General features: G+C 46.2%; 2 pseudogenes; both read left to right on the forward strand.

The window, feature by feature from the left end:
• Window positions 1–574: 574 nt before the first annotated feature.
• On the forward strand, window positions 575–1789 carry LOC136484921 (1-aminocyclopropane-1-carboxylate oxidase homolog 1-like; annotated as a pseudogene).
• A 12854-nt stretch (window positions 1790–14643) lies between these two features.
• On the forward strand, window positions 14644–15853 carry LOC136484922 (1-aminocyclopropane-1-carboxylate oxidase homolog 1-like; annotated as a pseudogene).
• The last annotated feature ends 1859 nt before the right edge of the window (window positions 15854–17712 follow it).

The raw sequence follows: 17712 nt of genomic DNA on the forward strand, positions 1-17712 counted from the left end.
CCGTGTCCGGGGAAGAGAGGGAGGGGAGGGGCAGGCCGCCGATGGAAGAGGGGAGGGCCCAGCCGCTGGCGTGATCCGGGGAGGGAGCGAGCTGGGGCGAAGGGACGGGGAGTGGAGCGAGCTGTGGACGAGAGGGAGGGGAGGGTGGGAACGAGAGGGGATTTTTTATGGGGCGTGTTTTTTTTTTTGTTTTTCATCTTTGCCGAGTGTTTTTTTTTATACTCGGCAAACCCCAATCTTTGCAGAGTGTTTTTTTTGACACTCAGGCAAACCCCCCATTTGCCAAGGGTTTTTTTTTACCAAGTGTTTTTAGCACAGCACTCGGCAAAGAATTTGTTTGCCGAGTGCCCGAGGGAATGCACTCGGCAAACATAAAAACACTCGGCAAATTTGAGGTTTCCGGTAGTGAAAACAGGCAGCTAGATTTTACTGATTGTTTGAACTACAAACCAGTATTAATATGGAAATAGAGCTGCCTTTAAACGCTGGAAATAGAGTCGCCTCAAAAAAGTACGAGCATTTATAAAGATGGCCGGGAACAAAGGCCGCCTAGAAATGCATTTTTCGTCGAGTGAAGACCGCCGCCGAGACGGTCGGGCTTCTTCCAGGCGTGGTCAACCACGGCGTGCCGGCGGCCGTCATGTCGGGGATGCTGGAGGCCCTGCGGACGTTCCATGAGGAACCGGCGGACGTGTCAAGCGTCCCTACTACACGAGGGACATGGGCAACCGTGTCAGGTACCACAGCAACTTCGACCTGTTCCACTCGCCGGCGGCCACCTGGCGCGACACGCTCTACATGGATATGGCGCCGACCGGCCCGACCCCGGAGGAAATCCCGCCGGCGTGCAGGTAATCACTCGTTGCACTGCTATCTCGGAAGTCGGACGAGTAGATCCATCCATCATTCGAATCATGCAATTGCAGAGAGGTAGTTTTTGAGTACACGAAGCAGGTCCAGGCGCTGGGTAGTGCGCTGCTGGAGCTGCTGTCCGAGGCCCTGGGCCTCCACCGGGTATACCTGGAGCACGACGCCGGCTGCGTGGACGGGGTCAGCGTCGTCGGCCACTACTACCCGCCATGCCCGGAGCCGGACCTCACGCTTGGCACGACCAGGCACTCCGACCCGAGCTTCCTGACGGTGCTCCTCCAGGACGGCGTCGGCGGCCTGCAGGTCCTGCTCGGCGGCCGCTGGGTGCGCGTGCCTCCCGTGCCCGGCGCTTTCGTCGTCAACATCGGCGACTTCCTCCAGCTCATGTCCAACGACAAATTCAAGAGCGTGGAGCACCGGGTGGTGGCTGTGGACGCCGGGGTGCCGCCGCGAGTCTCCGTGGCATGCTTGATCAGGCCGCGTGGCGCGGCGGCGTCGACGAGGGTGTACGGACCTATCGCTACGGACACCCTGGGGACGAAGCCTCCGTCACTCCACGCTACAGGAGCACCACGGCGGAGGAGTTCATCTCTATCTATATAACAACTTTAAATTTGTCTGCGGTTACTGTTTATCCGCGCGCCCCCACAGCAGTACCGGATCCGCGATAAACAGTGCTCAACCCAATAAGTAACAGTACCAAACCGATAACGAACCGTACCAGCCCGATACGGAATAGTACAAACCCGATACAAAACAGTATGCGCCCTTTATGAAACAGTGCACACCCGTTTCATCTTTTCTTTCCCTTTTTCTCCCGCCCTCCTTCCCACGCGAAGCAAGGGCACCCACGCTAGTTAACCATTATATGGGCAAGGGCCTCGTCAACAAATCTGCACTAAAGCACTTCAGAATATAATCTCACAAGTCACTAGTATCCCTATTCCCCAATAAGACTATGTCCGGCTGCATGAAATTCAATCAATTCCAAAAAAAAAAAGGATTATCTTTTCAACACCTGGATTTATGATAATTTCTTATCACAGCCTTAATTTATACGGGTCTATTTGTTGGGTGGCTAACCCCTAAGTCCCAACCAGCCTTTACGAAGCCAACTTATAGCTGTTTGGTTGTTTATTTGGAGCCCAAAGCTAAGCTCTGGGAAGCCACCCACCACCCCTTAGCCTGGCTCAGAAGGATCGTTCTTTCGGAGCCAGGCTTGGCTAAGCTCGCCCAGGAGTTCCCTCACCGCACGGCTGCTCCTCACAGCTCGCCTCCGTCACCGCTCGGCTGCTCCTCACCGCTAACCTCTACACGCTCCCGATCATGGCGGGTTCGCCTCTAGCCACCAGAGGGTTCGCTCTCGTCCCGCATCGACCATGGCGGTCGCCTTCCACCTCGTCGTCTGCTCTTCGGCTGCGAGCAAGCAGGCAGAGCAGGCCAAGGATCTTGTTGGGGGGCTGGGCAGGGCGTGCGGCCGGTAAGCGGAGGAACTGGCGAGGGGCTCAGGCTCTGCAATTCGAGCGCTAGGCGGCTTGCAGAGGCGGCGCAGCCCCGAGCGGAGCGCCTGCTTGTGTAGCGGGAAAAGAAGCCAGGGCTGAGGAAGAACGGAAGGGGCACCTGACCTTTTCATAATTTTTTATTTATTATGCTTTTGCGACAAGTCAAACAATTCAGATTTATACTTTAAAATTGAAGCACAATTTCTTTTGTCTGTTGATCCATCATTCCTCACTTTCATTTTCTCGCTTGCACTCCTATTGAGGAGTACTGCTTTCACTTCTACTGTGGTTAGCTTGAATCCTTCTTTAACCAGATGTTCTGAACCGAGCAGATCCTGGCACCGAGCAGATCCGAATGGTACGTGCTGATCCCTTCATGTTCTTGGTGCTCTGACCTTGCTCTGCTCACGCTTGAGCGGGCACCGGCACGGGCAGGAGCAGCGGCGACTGGAAGCGCCTGCCTGAGAAGGTGGTGAAGTTCAGACGAATTGTGTCAGAGAGGCTAAAGTTACCTATGCAAAGAAGAAGTGACTCTATCCAAAACAAACCAGCCAACCAAACACACCAGGCTTAGACAGTGTGTGCAGCCAAACAAATCTGGCTTGCTAGGACAGGCTTGAGCTAGCCTGGCTTATTTTCTAGCCAGGCTAGAAAAAACCCGGTACGTTCACTTGTTCAGTTAGCAGGGATCATACAATGATGAGTATTGGATACTTACTGACACAGTTATGTAGCATCGTCACATGTAGATGCTTTTTGCGCGCCCGGATCAAGCAGGGCTAACGGCCAAAGCAGAAACATATATCCGTCATTTGCAATTACATGGAAAGCAACTGAACATAAGCACTTATGCAGTCTTAACCTTAATAATATAAAACGAAGTGAAAATGCTCCACGTTTTCTGACGGCAACACATAAACAAAGCAGACAAGATCTAGTCTCACATATATTTTTTTTTTGAAAGGCAACCGACAAGAAATTGTCGGGCATGTCACTAGTATAGTAATGATTTTTAGTGACCATCAAAATCGGTTTCCAGGAACGGTTAAAAAAACCTTCACTATGCCATCGATTCTAATGATAGCGAGTTTGTAGCATCTGGCATTTAACCATCCCTAGAAAAGAATTTTTAGGGGCGATTATGTTAGGAGAGCTGCTCTTGAAAATAGTATTATCAGGGGCGTTTGCAATAAGAGAATCGCCCTTGTTGATACATTTTCAGGGCCGATTTCTATAAGCCAACCGCCCCTGTAAACCGATTTTTAGTGGCGGTTGTTGTACTGCAACCGCCCTTAAAACTTGTTTTTTCCAACGATGACTCTGGTAAAGCAACTGCTTCTAAAAACACATTTTCAGGGGCTATTGGCTTAATCAAATCGCCACTGAAAATGTATTTACAAGTGTAGTTCGGCTCAAACTAAATCACGCCTGAAAATCAGTTTTAAACTTTTAGAATTTGAAATTCCCCGCCATATTTGAAATCACGTTTTCCCACCGAATTTCATAGCCGAATGCAATTGATTCAAATTAACTTCATATATAGTAGTGAACTAGTTAATTAATACACATGTGATTAACAAAGTATTTGTAGCATAATTTAGTTTACATTACAAACTACTAATTAACATGGTGCTTCATCACAAAAATGAAATGAGTGGATGTTTGGTTACTTCGCGAAGAGTTTTGAACTTGGGATCTATGGCATACTCCGATCCATGATCATAGAAAGCCCTTCACCCTGAGAACCTCCAGCATTAAGACCTTTCTAGAAATCATCTTGAACTTCTTGAATGTCCTTTGGTCAATTACAGTGGAAGCCAAAAATGTAGGATGCTGCATGAAACAGAAAGAGGTAAAATTATCTAGATTCATATTAATGAACATATGCATATGATACGATTCGACAGATCGGCTTACTTCTTCAGGGTTAGTGTGTAGTAACACCAGTTGGTTCTAAGCTATTGACATACAAAGTAGCCACAATGCACGCTTCCAGGAGGTTGCCTTGCGCATTGCAGGTCGGTGACATGAAAAAAAACAATACAGTGAAACACATTGTTCTATATAATCAATATGCTCGCTATTTGGGTTAGAAAATGGTCATACCCATGAATGTAGAGAAATGAACATCTTCTACGGCTTCTACGGGTTATGAACTCTACCTTTTTAATGTAATATCCGTAGGCACTATTTTAGTGGTAGTGGTGAACGAAAGAATCAGTTTCTCTATGACAACAATTGGAAGCAACAATTAGTCTCGCTACGATTACTTACATCTGTAACACTGATGAAATTTTTGAATGTCTTTTTATCTTTTCTCATCGAGTCACAGATCAAAATTGTGCCAAGTTTCACATTGATGCTTGCTAAGATGAAGTGATTGCTGCATTAGTACAAAAAAGATAATGGTGTCAACATAAACCAAATTGTATGAAAAATGACACCAGTGTCGGTGAGCCAACGTAAACCAAATAACTTCAAAAATGATAATGGTTGATCATACCCAAAATAGTAGGGGGCGTATGTGTACTGGAATTTCTGATAGCCTAGCATTGCCTTTCCAATATGTACAACTTCTGACCTTGCTTCTTTGTGGGCAGCCTTCCTAATTTTTTCTCTTGCCTTGCCCTTGACACCCATGAATGCAGGATGATCATCGTTCCACGTTACAAGTCCGATTGTGTCATGCCTCGTTAATGAGAGAACCTGTCTAGTTGAAACTCGTGTGTTTCGAAGGAAACCAACACACGGGTGTTTTGTGCCAACAAAACATATGAATTCCAGAAACCCAAAAAACCGTGTGTTTTTTTGGAACCTAACACACGATTTTGGACAGCCTAGGCAACACAAGAGTCCCAGCAGAGAAAGAAAAAACCATGTGTTTTTTCCTAAAGTAGCACACGAAATCCATCCAGGGAGAAAAACCGTGTGTTTTAGGAGGAAGTAGCACACGAATTCTGTTGTATCTGAAATCTGTTGTAATTGTCTTCTGTTGGAGTTGTAATCTGTGTGAGGAGAACAAACAAGGCCCACAGAGAGATCTGTTGTAGTTGTAATTGTGCAAGTGAGCCCAGAAACATGACGACAAAAGGCCCATGTTATCAAGTCCCAGGCCCATCAGCCCAACAACAAAATTCCTATGAAATAAAGCACCTACTTGAGAAAGAAGGAAAACCCACACACAACAGATCGACGGATCTGTTCGTGAGGAAAGAGCTCTGCTCTGCTCACGCAGAGCAGGGGAAAAGGGGGAAAATCACCAGATCCAAGGAGGCAGGACTCACCTCAACATCCTCCAAGGTTAGTACACCCCACATCTAAGGATTGCATGTGTTAGATACCTGCAATATGTCCTCATCAAGATTTGATGGTCTCAAACAATCTGTACAAGGAATTTTACCTCATTAGTTTGCAAATCAAGAGACAAAGAGTAGAATGCTGATTAGATTTCCTTTTAGCACAATCTCCTCTAGGTATCTCTACTAAATAACTGGTGGAGGAAGAATTTCTAGAAACAAGTAGTAAATTAGTGCCGGAGGATCCAACATAGATCACGTGAGATAAGAGCATCATTTAGATAGCTCAATCACACACACACACATAAATCAAAATTTCCTTGGCCAATCTCTATAAGGACTTTTGCAGGCACACCACACATATATCTTATGCATCTGCTATATTTTCAGGTAATAATTGACACTATGGATGGGAACTCAGAACCAAACTTTGATCTGACAACACCAGATGGGATCAAGAAGTGGCAAGAAACCTTACAATTAATGTACCAGACTAACCAGGTACTAGTTACTTCAAATAATCATTTACCCATTGCAAGTAGACATATGTCAATAAGTATATATGTTCAAATAGATGCAGGCTGGACAATATGCATTTCTAAATCCTATGTTCACAAATCTATCAGAGATCAATTACAATGACATCTTCAAACTACATTTTTTTCTCTTACACCTACCTGATTCAGTATGCAGAAGAGCACAAGACAGCTTCAAACTAAGTAGCAAGTAGACCAGAACACCATTTCCTAGGTCATCATCTGTAGAGACTGCAACGACAGCTACTGGCACATCATCTGTAGAGACCACAACAACAGCTCCTAGTCCATCATCTGTAGATACTGCAACAACAGCTCCTGGCCCCTCATCTCTGAAAACAGCTCCTAGAACTGCAAAACAAAACAAGCTAGAGTTAATAGACCTGACACAACTTGTTCCAGTATGTGCAAATAAGTAGCCAGACAGGGATTAACATCTTACACAAATGTCAGAGCAGCAGAAACTAAAAATGAAAAACTATCAGCAAGCTAGAGTTAACATGCACACTGCAACACAACCACAAAGACACAACCATGACAAGAGTGCTAGTTCTGAAGGTATAATTTTTCTTCATGCTGGACTAGTCTGGCTATCATGCACAGAAGATTATAATGTTTTTAATTTCATGTTCAAATAGGAGATGAGATAATAGACCATCCCATGGACTTACTTGAAATTTAGACGATTGTATGAGCAGCAGATTACATCTTACACAATTTTTGATGTTTTAACAGAATAAGAACCAAGGAAGAGGTACAAGACAGGAGCAAATGTCAGAGCCACAATATCAGTTTGATCAATTACTTGAGGTAAAAAAAACACATTACATAAATGCAATGAAAAATTAAGAAGATCTGATAAAAAGCAAAATAAGTACTCAGGTGCTCGCTTTTTTTATGAAGCAGAATAGTATGTATATGACAACAAGCAGAGTTGATGATTATCCAACATCAATGAACTCACATGGTACAGAAGCAATGAAGGCAGTGCAGTCAGCTCCTTATCAAGTATTTGGAGGCACAACTTGTTCCACTGACCTTTTCAATACCTACAGATACAAAAAGGTGAGCAAAGTCATTGCTTACTCCTAGGAAAATCAATATAAAAAGGTTGTTATTTGAACTAAATTTTATTTCAATGCAGGGAGGCTACACTGAACTTATGTTCGAACAAATCTTGAACTCACAGGAAGAAGATGATCAGACTGACAGGAATACACAGGTAAAAAATTATACTTCAAGTTACAACCATGTGCAAAATACAGTGCCAACATGTGCAAATTACAACCGTGCATTCGATGTTAATTTAGCATAATAGGAGTGTAATTTTCAAATCTTCCTTATAAACTCTGCAGCTACATGAAGGGATGCAAGGATCATTGACACAGATGATAATTGGAAATGACATGAATGCCCTAGATGCAACCTCTGGACCCCAAACTGATTGGTCAATATCAGAGTCAAGAATGCCATATCAGGTACATACAGACAACTAAACAATTTGATTACATTTATAAGCAAATTACAAAATATGTACTACTGCCATAAAAAATGGACTTATCTTTGCAAAAAATAGGATTTCGCTGATGACAATGATGGACAAATGGCAAGCATTGCTGATGATGATATATCTGAAAATGAACACCATCATTGGCAAACTGATGTATTCAATAACATGGAGATTGATGAGGTACATAGAAAAAAATCATGTGGCCAGCTATTTCAGTGTACAGTGAAATAAACAATTATTTGTATTACAAATGCCATTACTCAGAAACTAAGACTGCTCCTAATATATTAACAGGAACTAGCAAGAACATCAGGATGATCAACCGACAATGTCAGAAAATGACTTGACCATCATACAAGCAGAATCAACAAGTACAGATGTTACATCAGCTATAACTAGATGATAATGACCTAGTAAATGGCAGCCAGGAACTTACAGAACAAGAGATTGAAGAATTCATCAGAACTGAAACAACTTGCTGCATCTGAAGGCAACAATGCACCAATTGACAGCATCTACACCCCACAGATAGACATGCAATTTGACAATAGGGATGCTGCTCAACACTTCTTCAACTTCTATGCGTTCCTTGCTGGATTCAAAGTTGCCATAACACATACAACAAGAACAACAAGTAAGAAGAGAAATAATGAGGTAGTCAAAATGGAAATGAGATGCACTCGTCACAGGAAAAGAGAAGGGACCAAAATCTTTAGAGCAAGAAGAAGCAGACGTAGACAAGGATGTTGGAAAGAAACCAGTAAGGAAAAGGAAGACAAGCGTGCAACACTAAATCAGGTTGTCCGTGTGTTATGATGGTCAAAGAAGAAGGACCTAAATGGAAGGTTAAAACTCTTGATTTGGATCATAATCATGACCTAAGACCTGGAGACAGGGATAACCTATTCTCTGGTCATAAGTACATGACCAACATGGACAAAAGGACTTATTAGGACTCTCAACGATAACAATATCCTGACCAGCAGATGGTCAGTATTCTTTCATACCTGAGAGGTGGTCTAGTAGCTCTACCCATGAAAAAGAAAGACATAAGAAACTATAGGATAAAGCTGAACTAGAGAACTTAAAGGTTTAGATATGACAAAGGTTCTGGAATATTTCAGAAAGAGACAAAGTGAGGATGCTTCTTTCTTTTACAAGCTTGATTTAGATGACGACAAGAGAGTAAGGAACTTGTTCTGGATAGACTCATGTTGCATGAAATATTATGCAGAATATGGGGAGTGCATAAGCTTCGACACCACATACATGACCAACCGACACAACTTACCTTTCGCACCATTCGTTGGGATAACAAGCCATGCCCAAAGTTGTCTCTTCAGGTGTGCGTTCCTGCATGATGAGACAATAGAGACTTTTAAATGGGTGTTCGAGTCATTCCTACATGATGAGACAATAGAGACTTCTAAAGGCTATGCAATCTGCAATACAGCTAGTGTTAAAAAACACAAGGCATAGGAACTGCTTGTTCCATATCAAGACAAAGTGCTACAACAAGAATGGGAAGGTCTTTGCAGCTACAATGGGCTGTATGAAGACTTTGAAGATATTGTCAACAATAGTCTCATAGTGGAGGAATTTGAAAGAATGTGGCAGAAGATGATCGAGGACAACAAGCTGCAAAGGAACAAATACTTAACTAAAATGTGGGAAATGAGACATAGGTTTATCCCCTGTCTTCTACCAAAAATGACTTCTTCCCATTCATACAGACCACATCCAGAAGTGAGTCACTTAATTCAAGAATGAAAGCTAATGTTGGCCCGACATACAGTATCATGAGCTTCTGAAAGAGTATGATCGCATCATTGAAACCATAAACAGAGCAGAAAAGCTAGAAGACCCTACAACAACCAGGAAAGGGCCAAAGGAGTTCATTTTTGGCTACAGAATAGACCAGCAAGTAGTGAGCTATACAACAGAAACATATTTAGAAAGTTTCAGATTCAGCTGAAGGCAACAGGAGGGAGCGAGTATGTTAGATCTAGGGGGAGCATGCGAGATGGTCTCGATTCGATTCTTTTGGTCTTTTGTGTGTGATACTTCGTGCATTAACGTTTACTTTCATGCATTGTATTATATACATGTGATGGTGAGACTTATGTGACATGTGTGCTCTCTACATTGATATATATATATGTCATGTCATTTGGTTATGCTCATTTACTTTGCTTCCGCGTTTTACTCCGATTCAAATAAGCTTTACTTCATGTACTCATACTTAATTCATATCTTTTTTAGTACACCATGTTGGCTTGGGTCATATAAGCATGTCTAACCCCTTTGTTCTTATTGTCAAAAGCTTATATGAACCAAGCATGTTGAAAACCTCACTCATCTCTTTTACATACTCGAGGTTGTGTTGTCATGAATCACCAAAAAGTGGGAGATTGAAAGCATCTAGGCCCCTAGTTGGGTTTCGGTGATTAATGATGACACGAGATTACTATGACTAACGTATGTTTTGCAGAGGCAATTTAAATTAGGTCATGGTAATGACAATTGATTGGGCAATTATGGTTTTCATGCACCCGTCGATGGAATTTGTTTTGGTTTTTAAAGGATGGACGACAAGGTTAAGGACGACTAGTTCTAAGTGTTATTTGGAGTTGAAGTGACACTTAGAATAGTTTAGGACTTTGTTTTTTCTTTGGCCGTACTATTAAGGGGGGTATGGACTAGTAGCTTGACCTAGGTGAGTCTAGTGGGTTAGGTGTAGTGGACACTTATCAAACCTAGCACTAGGTAGCTCAGGAATAGCCCTAAGATCAATTGGAGTCAACTTCATTCACATAGGATTTTGAGTTGGAAGTAAATGGAGGGTCAAATGACTGACCAAACGCTGGTCTAGTTGTGACCGGATGCTGAAGGGTGAGTCTGGTCAGTTCATTTGATCAACTGCAGTTGTCTGGTACTGACCAGACGTTTAGTGGAGGAGCACCGGACGCTGGGGTGCCTGCATCCGGTTGACTCCAGAGAGGTTCTGGAGAGGCTTTTTCTTGACCGGACGCGTCCGGTGGGTGCAGACTGGACGTTGGTCAGAGTCTAGTCAGAGCTTAATGGCTCTCTCTAACACAGTGGCGGGCACAACTGACCGGAGCGCCCGATCACCCTGACCAGAGCGTCCGGTCAGCCCGTAGAGTGATGACTCAGCCTCCAAACATTATGTTTTGAATGAGAGGGTATAAATACTTACTCCACTCGTCCATGAGAGGTCTCTTGCTCATTTGTTCAGCTAAGAAACACCTTTGGAGTGCAAGAGAGAGCAACAGCCTAGTGGAGTGATTGAGATTTTATAATCCAAGGTTAAGGACCGCATTAGTGCATAGGGAGTAGCAAGTGTGCATCCACCTTACTCATTAGGCTTGTCTTGGTCAAGTGAGAGTTTGTGCTTGTTACTCTTGGTGATCGCCATCACCTAGACGGCTTGGTGGTGATTGGGAGCTTGGTGATCATCCGACGGAGCTTGTGGATGACCCAAGTCGTGTTGTGAGCAGTTGTGGGCGATTCACCGCGACGGAGTGTCAAAGAATCAGCCCGTAGAGAGCACTTGATCCTTGCGTGGATCAAGGGGGAGCTACACCCTTGCGCGGGTGCTCCAACGAAGACTAGTGGGGAGTGGCGACTCTCTGATACTTCGGGAAAACATCGCCATGTTCCTTTCCCTCTCTTTACTTTAAGCATTTACATTTGATCAATTCATTTCGTGTCTTTACATTCCTAGAATTGTCATGCTAGAGTAGGATTGGAACCTAGGGTGCAAAACTTTCATGCAGGAAGACAATAGGAACACATTTTAGGCACAAGGGGTGAAATGGGCTAAGTGTAGGACTTAAGTATTGCAAAAATTTTAGAATTAGCCCAATTCACCCCCTTTTGGGCATCTTGATCCTTTCACTCTTGAAGAACAAATATTCTACTTCAAGGAACATAAAAATGGCATGACTAATTATATAATTAAAAACTAGAGTGGTCAAGAACAACCATCCTTGCTAAAAATTTAATGTGTTCCTAGGTGTCGCATCTATGTGTTCATCAAAATTAAAATTGGTAGCCCTCTTGAAGAATAATTATTCTACTTCATGCCACATAAAAATGGGGAGAACAATTATAGAAAAAAATTGGTGTCTTCATGAACAACAATTATAGCTAAAAACAATGGGGAGAACAATTATTGCTAGGTGTTACATGGTTGTGTTCATCAAAATTAGAATTGGTAACCCTATTGAAAATTAAAAAACTCTACTCCATGAAAGAACTAAAGCATCACATACTAACAGTTATCAAAGCCACCATGTAATTTGCTAGAAATTAAATGGGTTCATAGGAACCAACCTTTTGGAATGTGGATTCACCATAATTTGAATGCCTTACTCAAGATCTAATTGAAAAGTGCTCTCTAAAATGGAGTAATAGGTAGCATAAGAATCAAGCAATCTATCCATCAAAGCAATTGAAAAGCTACAATTCATAGGGATGAGAGGGAGATCATGTCCATCCTTAAAGCAAGAATAGAAGAAGAGGTGGGGAAGGCACCTCCTTGGATGGGTGTGCTCAAGATGAGAGGGAGGAGGGAGGAGGAAGGAAAGTTTTGTATTGTGCAACTACCACTGCCGAGTCAAGCCACAAGCCGACTGTGATAGGCTCTATATCACTGCCGGCTCAAGCCACAAGCTGACAATAACATATCACTAATTGAAGCCACCAGGTGATAGTAATAGTCTTAGTATCATTGCTGGTTCGTGGCTTAAACTGGTAGTGATATGTCACTGCTGGCTCATGGCTTAAACCGCTAGTTACAAGGACCTTCGCTATCTGTTTCATTAGGACCGCTAATCATTTTCGGATTTCCATGTTATGAAGCGGCAGTGAAGGGCTATCATAGGCGGTTTAGAAGCAACCGACGGTGATGTGCCGATAGTGAATGTCAGTCATGTAGTAGTGAGTGTAACCATTTTTTCACTCAATACACATGCGTGTGTACAGTAAAATCTGTGGAACATATTTGCACATAGGTAGACCAGCTTCCAATCCTACGTAAATGACCGGTAAACTCGCTAACACAACAAGTCAACTAGAGCTGACGGTGAATAAGCAGAACTCACAGTCTAGGATCCGATGATTGCAGTGGCCACGAATCGACAGTGGTAGAAGTTTGTGTTGGTTTACTATTGAGGGGTTGTTTGGATCTCATTCTCATAATGAGATTCTAGATAATGAATATTGAATCTGGATTCTGGATAAATAAATGAGGAATGTTCGATCTTATTCTGATTATTGACTTTGCACAGTAAAAATCTTCAAATAGTAGATTTGGGGTAGATAGTTGGATTATATAATCTCATTCTAGAATCTAAGTATTTGGATCTTATACTCGGTTTTCCATCTCATTCTCATTTTCCTTAGGGGACCTAAATAGGGCCTAAACACTACCGGATACAGGGCACTCGGCAAAGCCTCCGAAACACTCGGCAAACCGTTTGCCAAGTGTTACACTCGGCAAACGGTTTAACGGCAAACACTGTATTGCCGAGTGTTTTTTTCTCGGGCACTCGGCAAAGACTTTGCCGAGTACCCAAAAAACACTCGGCAAACATTTTTTGAAAAAAAAAACAAGCACCAACCACCGGCCGCCACCACCACCTCCTGCTCCGCCGCCGCCACCACCACCAAGGCCACCTCCTGCTCCGCCAGCACCACCAAGCCCGCCTCCTCTGCCTGCTCCGCCACCACCACCCATGCCGCCACCGCCCATGCCACCACCTCCACCGCCACCCATGCCTCCACCTCCATCCATGCCACCACCTCCACCACCACCCATGCCGCCTCCCCGCAGCCGCACCGTCCTCCCAGCGATGCCCGATGCAGCCGTGCCACCTCCCCACAGCCCCATCAGCCTCCCTGTGCCGTCCTCCCTACGCTGGATCGGAGTTGGGAGAGAGAGAGGACAAAAGCTCGCCGAAACCCTAGATCTAGGAGGAGGGCCTACCTTGTCAGGGTCACCGCGCCACTGGATCCGGGCCGCTGCCACGCCGTGGTTGCCGCACCAAGGCCCGTCTGTGCCAGCGCTGCCGCGCTTGGGGTCGCTGTGCCGGGCCACCGAGGGCCTCCCGCCGCCGTCCATGGCGCGGTGGGCGCGGTGGGGAGCAGGGAGGAGCGCGGTGGGGCGTCGTGGGTGGGCGTGGTCGGTGGGCGTGGTGGGAGGCAGCGGGGCCAGATCCGGAGGGGAGGGGCGGCGCGGCGGCCAATTCCGGGGAGAGAGAGGGGGCGGCGGGGAAGGAGAGAGATGGGACGGCGCCGGGGAAGAGAGGGCGGTGCCGGGGAAGGAGAGGGAGGGGCCGGTGCCGGGGAAGAGAGGGAGGGGAGGGGCCGGCCGCCGATGGGAAGAGGGGAGGGGCCAGCCGCTGGCGGGATCCGGGGAGGGAGCGAGCTGGGGCGAAGGGACGGGAGGGAGCGAGCTGTGACGAGAGGGAGGGGAGGGTGTGAACGAGACGGGATTTTTTATGGGGCGTGTTTTTTTTTTTTTGTTTTTCATCTTTGCCGAGTGTTTCTTTTTTATACTCGGCAAACCTCAATCTTTGCCGAGTGTTTTTTTGACACTCGGCAAACCCCCCATTTGCCGAGGGTTTTTTTTACCAAGTGTTTTAGCACACACTCGGCAAAGAATTTGTTTGCCGAGTGCCCGAGAGAATGTACTCGGTAAACATAAAAACACTCGGCAAATTTGAGGTTTCCGGTAGTGAAAACAGGCAGCTAGATTTTACTGATGGTTTGAACTACAAACCAGTATTAATATGGAAATAGAGCTGCCTTTAAACGCTGGAAATAGAGTCGCCTCAAAAAAGTACGAGCATTTATAAAGATGGCCGGGAACAAAGGCCGCCTAGAAATGCATTTTTCGTCGAGTGAAGACCGCCGCCGAGACGGTGGGCTTCTTCCAGGCGTGGTCAACCACGGCGTGCCGGCGGCCGTCATGTCGGGGATGCTGGAGGCCCTGCGGACGTTCCATGAGGAACCGGCGGACGTGTCAAGCGTCCCTACTACACGAGGGACATGGGCAACCGTGTCAGGTACCACAGCAACTTCGACCTGTTCCACTCGCCGGCGGCCACCTGGCGCGACACGCTCTACATGGATATGGCGCCGACCGGCCCAACCCCGGAGGAAATCCCGCCGGCGTGCAGGTAATCACTCGTTCACTGCTATCTCGGAAGTCGGACGAGTAGATCCATCCATCATTCGAATCATGCAATTGCAGAGAGGTAGTTTTTGAGTACACGAAGCAGGTCCAGGCGCTGGGTAGTGCGCTGCTGGAGCTGCTGTCCCAGGCCCTGGGCCTCCACCGGGGATACCTGGAGCACGACGCCGGCTGCGTGGACGGGGTCAGCGTCGTGGGCCACTACTACCCGCCATGCCCGGAGCCGGACCTCACGCTTGGCACGACCAGGCACTCCGACCCGAGCTTGACGGTGCTCCTCCAGGACGGCGTCGGCGGCCTGCAGGTCCTGCTCGGCGGCCGCTGGGTGCGCGTGCCTCCCGTGCCCGGCGCTTTCGTCGTCAACATCGGCGACTTCCTCCAGCTCATGTCCAACGACAAATTCAAGAGCGTGGAGCACCGGGTGGTGGCTGTGGACGCCGGGGTGCCGCCGCGAGTCTCCGTGGCATGCTTGATCAGGCCGCGTGGCGCGGCGGCGTCGACGAGGGTGTACGGACCTATCGCTACGGACACCCTGGGGACGAAGCCTCCGTCACTCCACGCTACAGGAGCACCACGGCGGAGGAGTTCATCTCTATCTATATAACAACTTTAAATTTGTCTGCGGTTACTGTTTATCCGCGCGCCCCCACAGCAGTACCGGATCCGCGATAAACAGTGCTCAACCCAATAAGTAACAGTACCAAACCGATAACGAACCGTACCAGCCCGATACGGAATAGTACAAACCCGATACAAAACAGTATGCGCCCTTTATGAAACAGTGCACACCCGTTTCATCTTTTCTTTCCCTTTTTCTCCCGCCCTCCTTCCCACGCGAAGCAAGGGCACCCACGCTAGTTAACCATTATATGGGCAAGGGCCTCGTCAACAAATCTGCACTAAAGCACTTCAGAATATAATCTCACAAGTCACTAGTATCCCTATTCCCCAATAAGACTATGTCCGGCTGCATGAAATTCAATCAATTCCAAAAAAAAAAAAGGATTATCTTTTCAACACCTGGATTTATGATAATTTCTTATCACAGCCTTAATTTATACGGGTCTATTTGGTTGGGTGGCTAACCCCTAAGTCCCAACCAGCCTTTACGAAGCCAACTTATAGCTGTTTGGTTGTTTATTTGGAGCCCAAAGCTAAGCTCTGGGAAGCCACCCACCACCCCTTAGCCTGGCTCAGAAGGATCGTTCTTTCGGAGCCAGGCTTGGCTAAGCTCGCCCAGGAGTTCCCTCACCGCACGGCTGCTCCTCACAGCTCGCCTCCGTCACCGCTCGGCTGCTCCTCACCGCTAACCTCTACACGCTCCCGATCATGGCGGGTTCGCCTCTAGCCACCAGAGGGTTCGCTCTCGTCCCGCATCGACCATGGCGGTCGCCTTCCACCTCGTCGTCTGCTCTTCGGCTGCGAGTGAGCAGGCACAGCAGGCCAAGGATCTTGTTGGGGGGCTGGGCAGGGCGTGCGACCGGTGAGCGGAGGAACTGGCGAGGGGCTCAGGCTCTGCAATTCGAGCGCTAGGCGGCTTGCAGAGGCGGCGCAGCCCCGAGCGGAGCGCCTGCTTGTGTAGCGGGAAAAGAAGCCAGGGCTGAGGAAGAACGGAAGGGGCACCTGACCTTTTCATAATTTTTTATTTATTATGCTTTTGCGACAAGTCAAACAATTCAGATTTATACTTTAAAATTGAAGCACAATTTCTTTTGTCTGTTGATCCATCATTCCTCACTTTCATTTTCTCGCTTGCACTCCTATTGAGGAGTACTGCTTTCACTTCTACTGTGGTTAGCTTGAATCCTTCTTTAACCAGATGTTCTGAACCGAGCAGATCCTGGCACCGAGCAGATCCGAATGGTACGTGCTGATCCCTTCATGTTCTTGGTGCTCTGACCTTGCTCTGCTCACGCTTGAGCGGGCACCGGCACGGGCAGGAGCAGCGGCGACTGGAAGCGCCTGCTGAGAAGGTGGTGAAGTTCAGACGAATTGTGTCAGAGAGGCTAAAGTTACCTATGCAAAGAAGAAGTGACTCTATCCAAAACAAACCAGCCAACCAAACACACCAGGCTTAGACAGTGTGTGCAGCCAAACAAATCTGGCTTGCTAGGACAGGCTTGAGCTAGCCTGGCTTATTTTCTAGCCAGGCTAGAAAAAACCCGGTACGTTCACTTGTTCAGTTAGCAGGGATCATACAATGATGAGTATTGGATACTTACTGACACAGTTATGTAGCATCGTCACATGTAGATGCTTTTTGCGCGCCCGGATCAAGCAGGGCTAACGGCCAAAGCAGAAACATATATCCGTCATTTGCAATTACATGGAAAGCAACTGAACATAAGCACTTATGCAGTCTTAACCTTAATAATATAAAACGAAGTGAAAATGCTCCACGTTTTCTGACGGCAACACATAAACAAAGCAGACAAGATCTAGTCTCACATATATTTTTTTTTGAAAGGCAACCGACAAGAAATTGTCGGGCATGTCACTAGTATAGTAATGATTTTTAGTGACCATCAAAATCGGTTTCCAGGAACGGTTAAAAAAACCTTCACTATGCCATCGATTCTAATGATAGCGAGTTTGTAGCATCTGGCATTTAACCATCCCTAGAAAAGAATTTTTAGGGGCGATTATGTTAGGAGAGCTGCTCTTGAAAATAGTATTATCAGGGGCGTTTGCAATAAGAGAATCGCCCTTGTTGATACATTTTCAGGGCCGATTTCTATAAGCCAACCGCCCCTGTAAACCGATTTTTAGTGGCGGTTGT

The sequence above is a fragment of the Miscanthus floridulus genome, chromosome 10, assembly GCF_019320115.1.
Source record: "Miscanthus floridulus cultivar M001 chromosome 10, ASM1932011v1, whole genome shotgun sequence".
Taxonomy (NCBI): Eukaryota; Viridiplantae; Streptophyta; class Magnoliopsida; order Poales; family Poaceae; genus Miscanthus; species Miscanthus floridulus.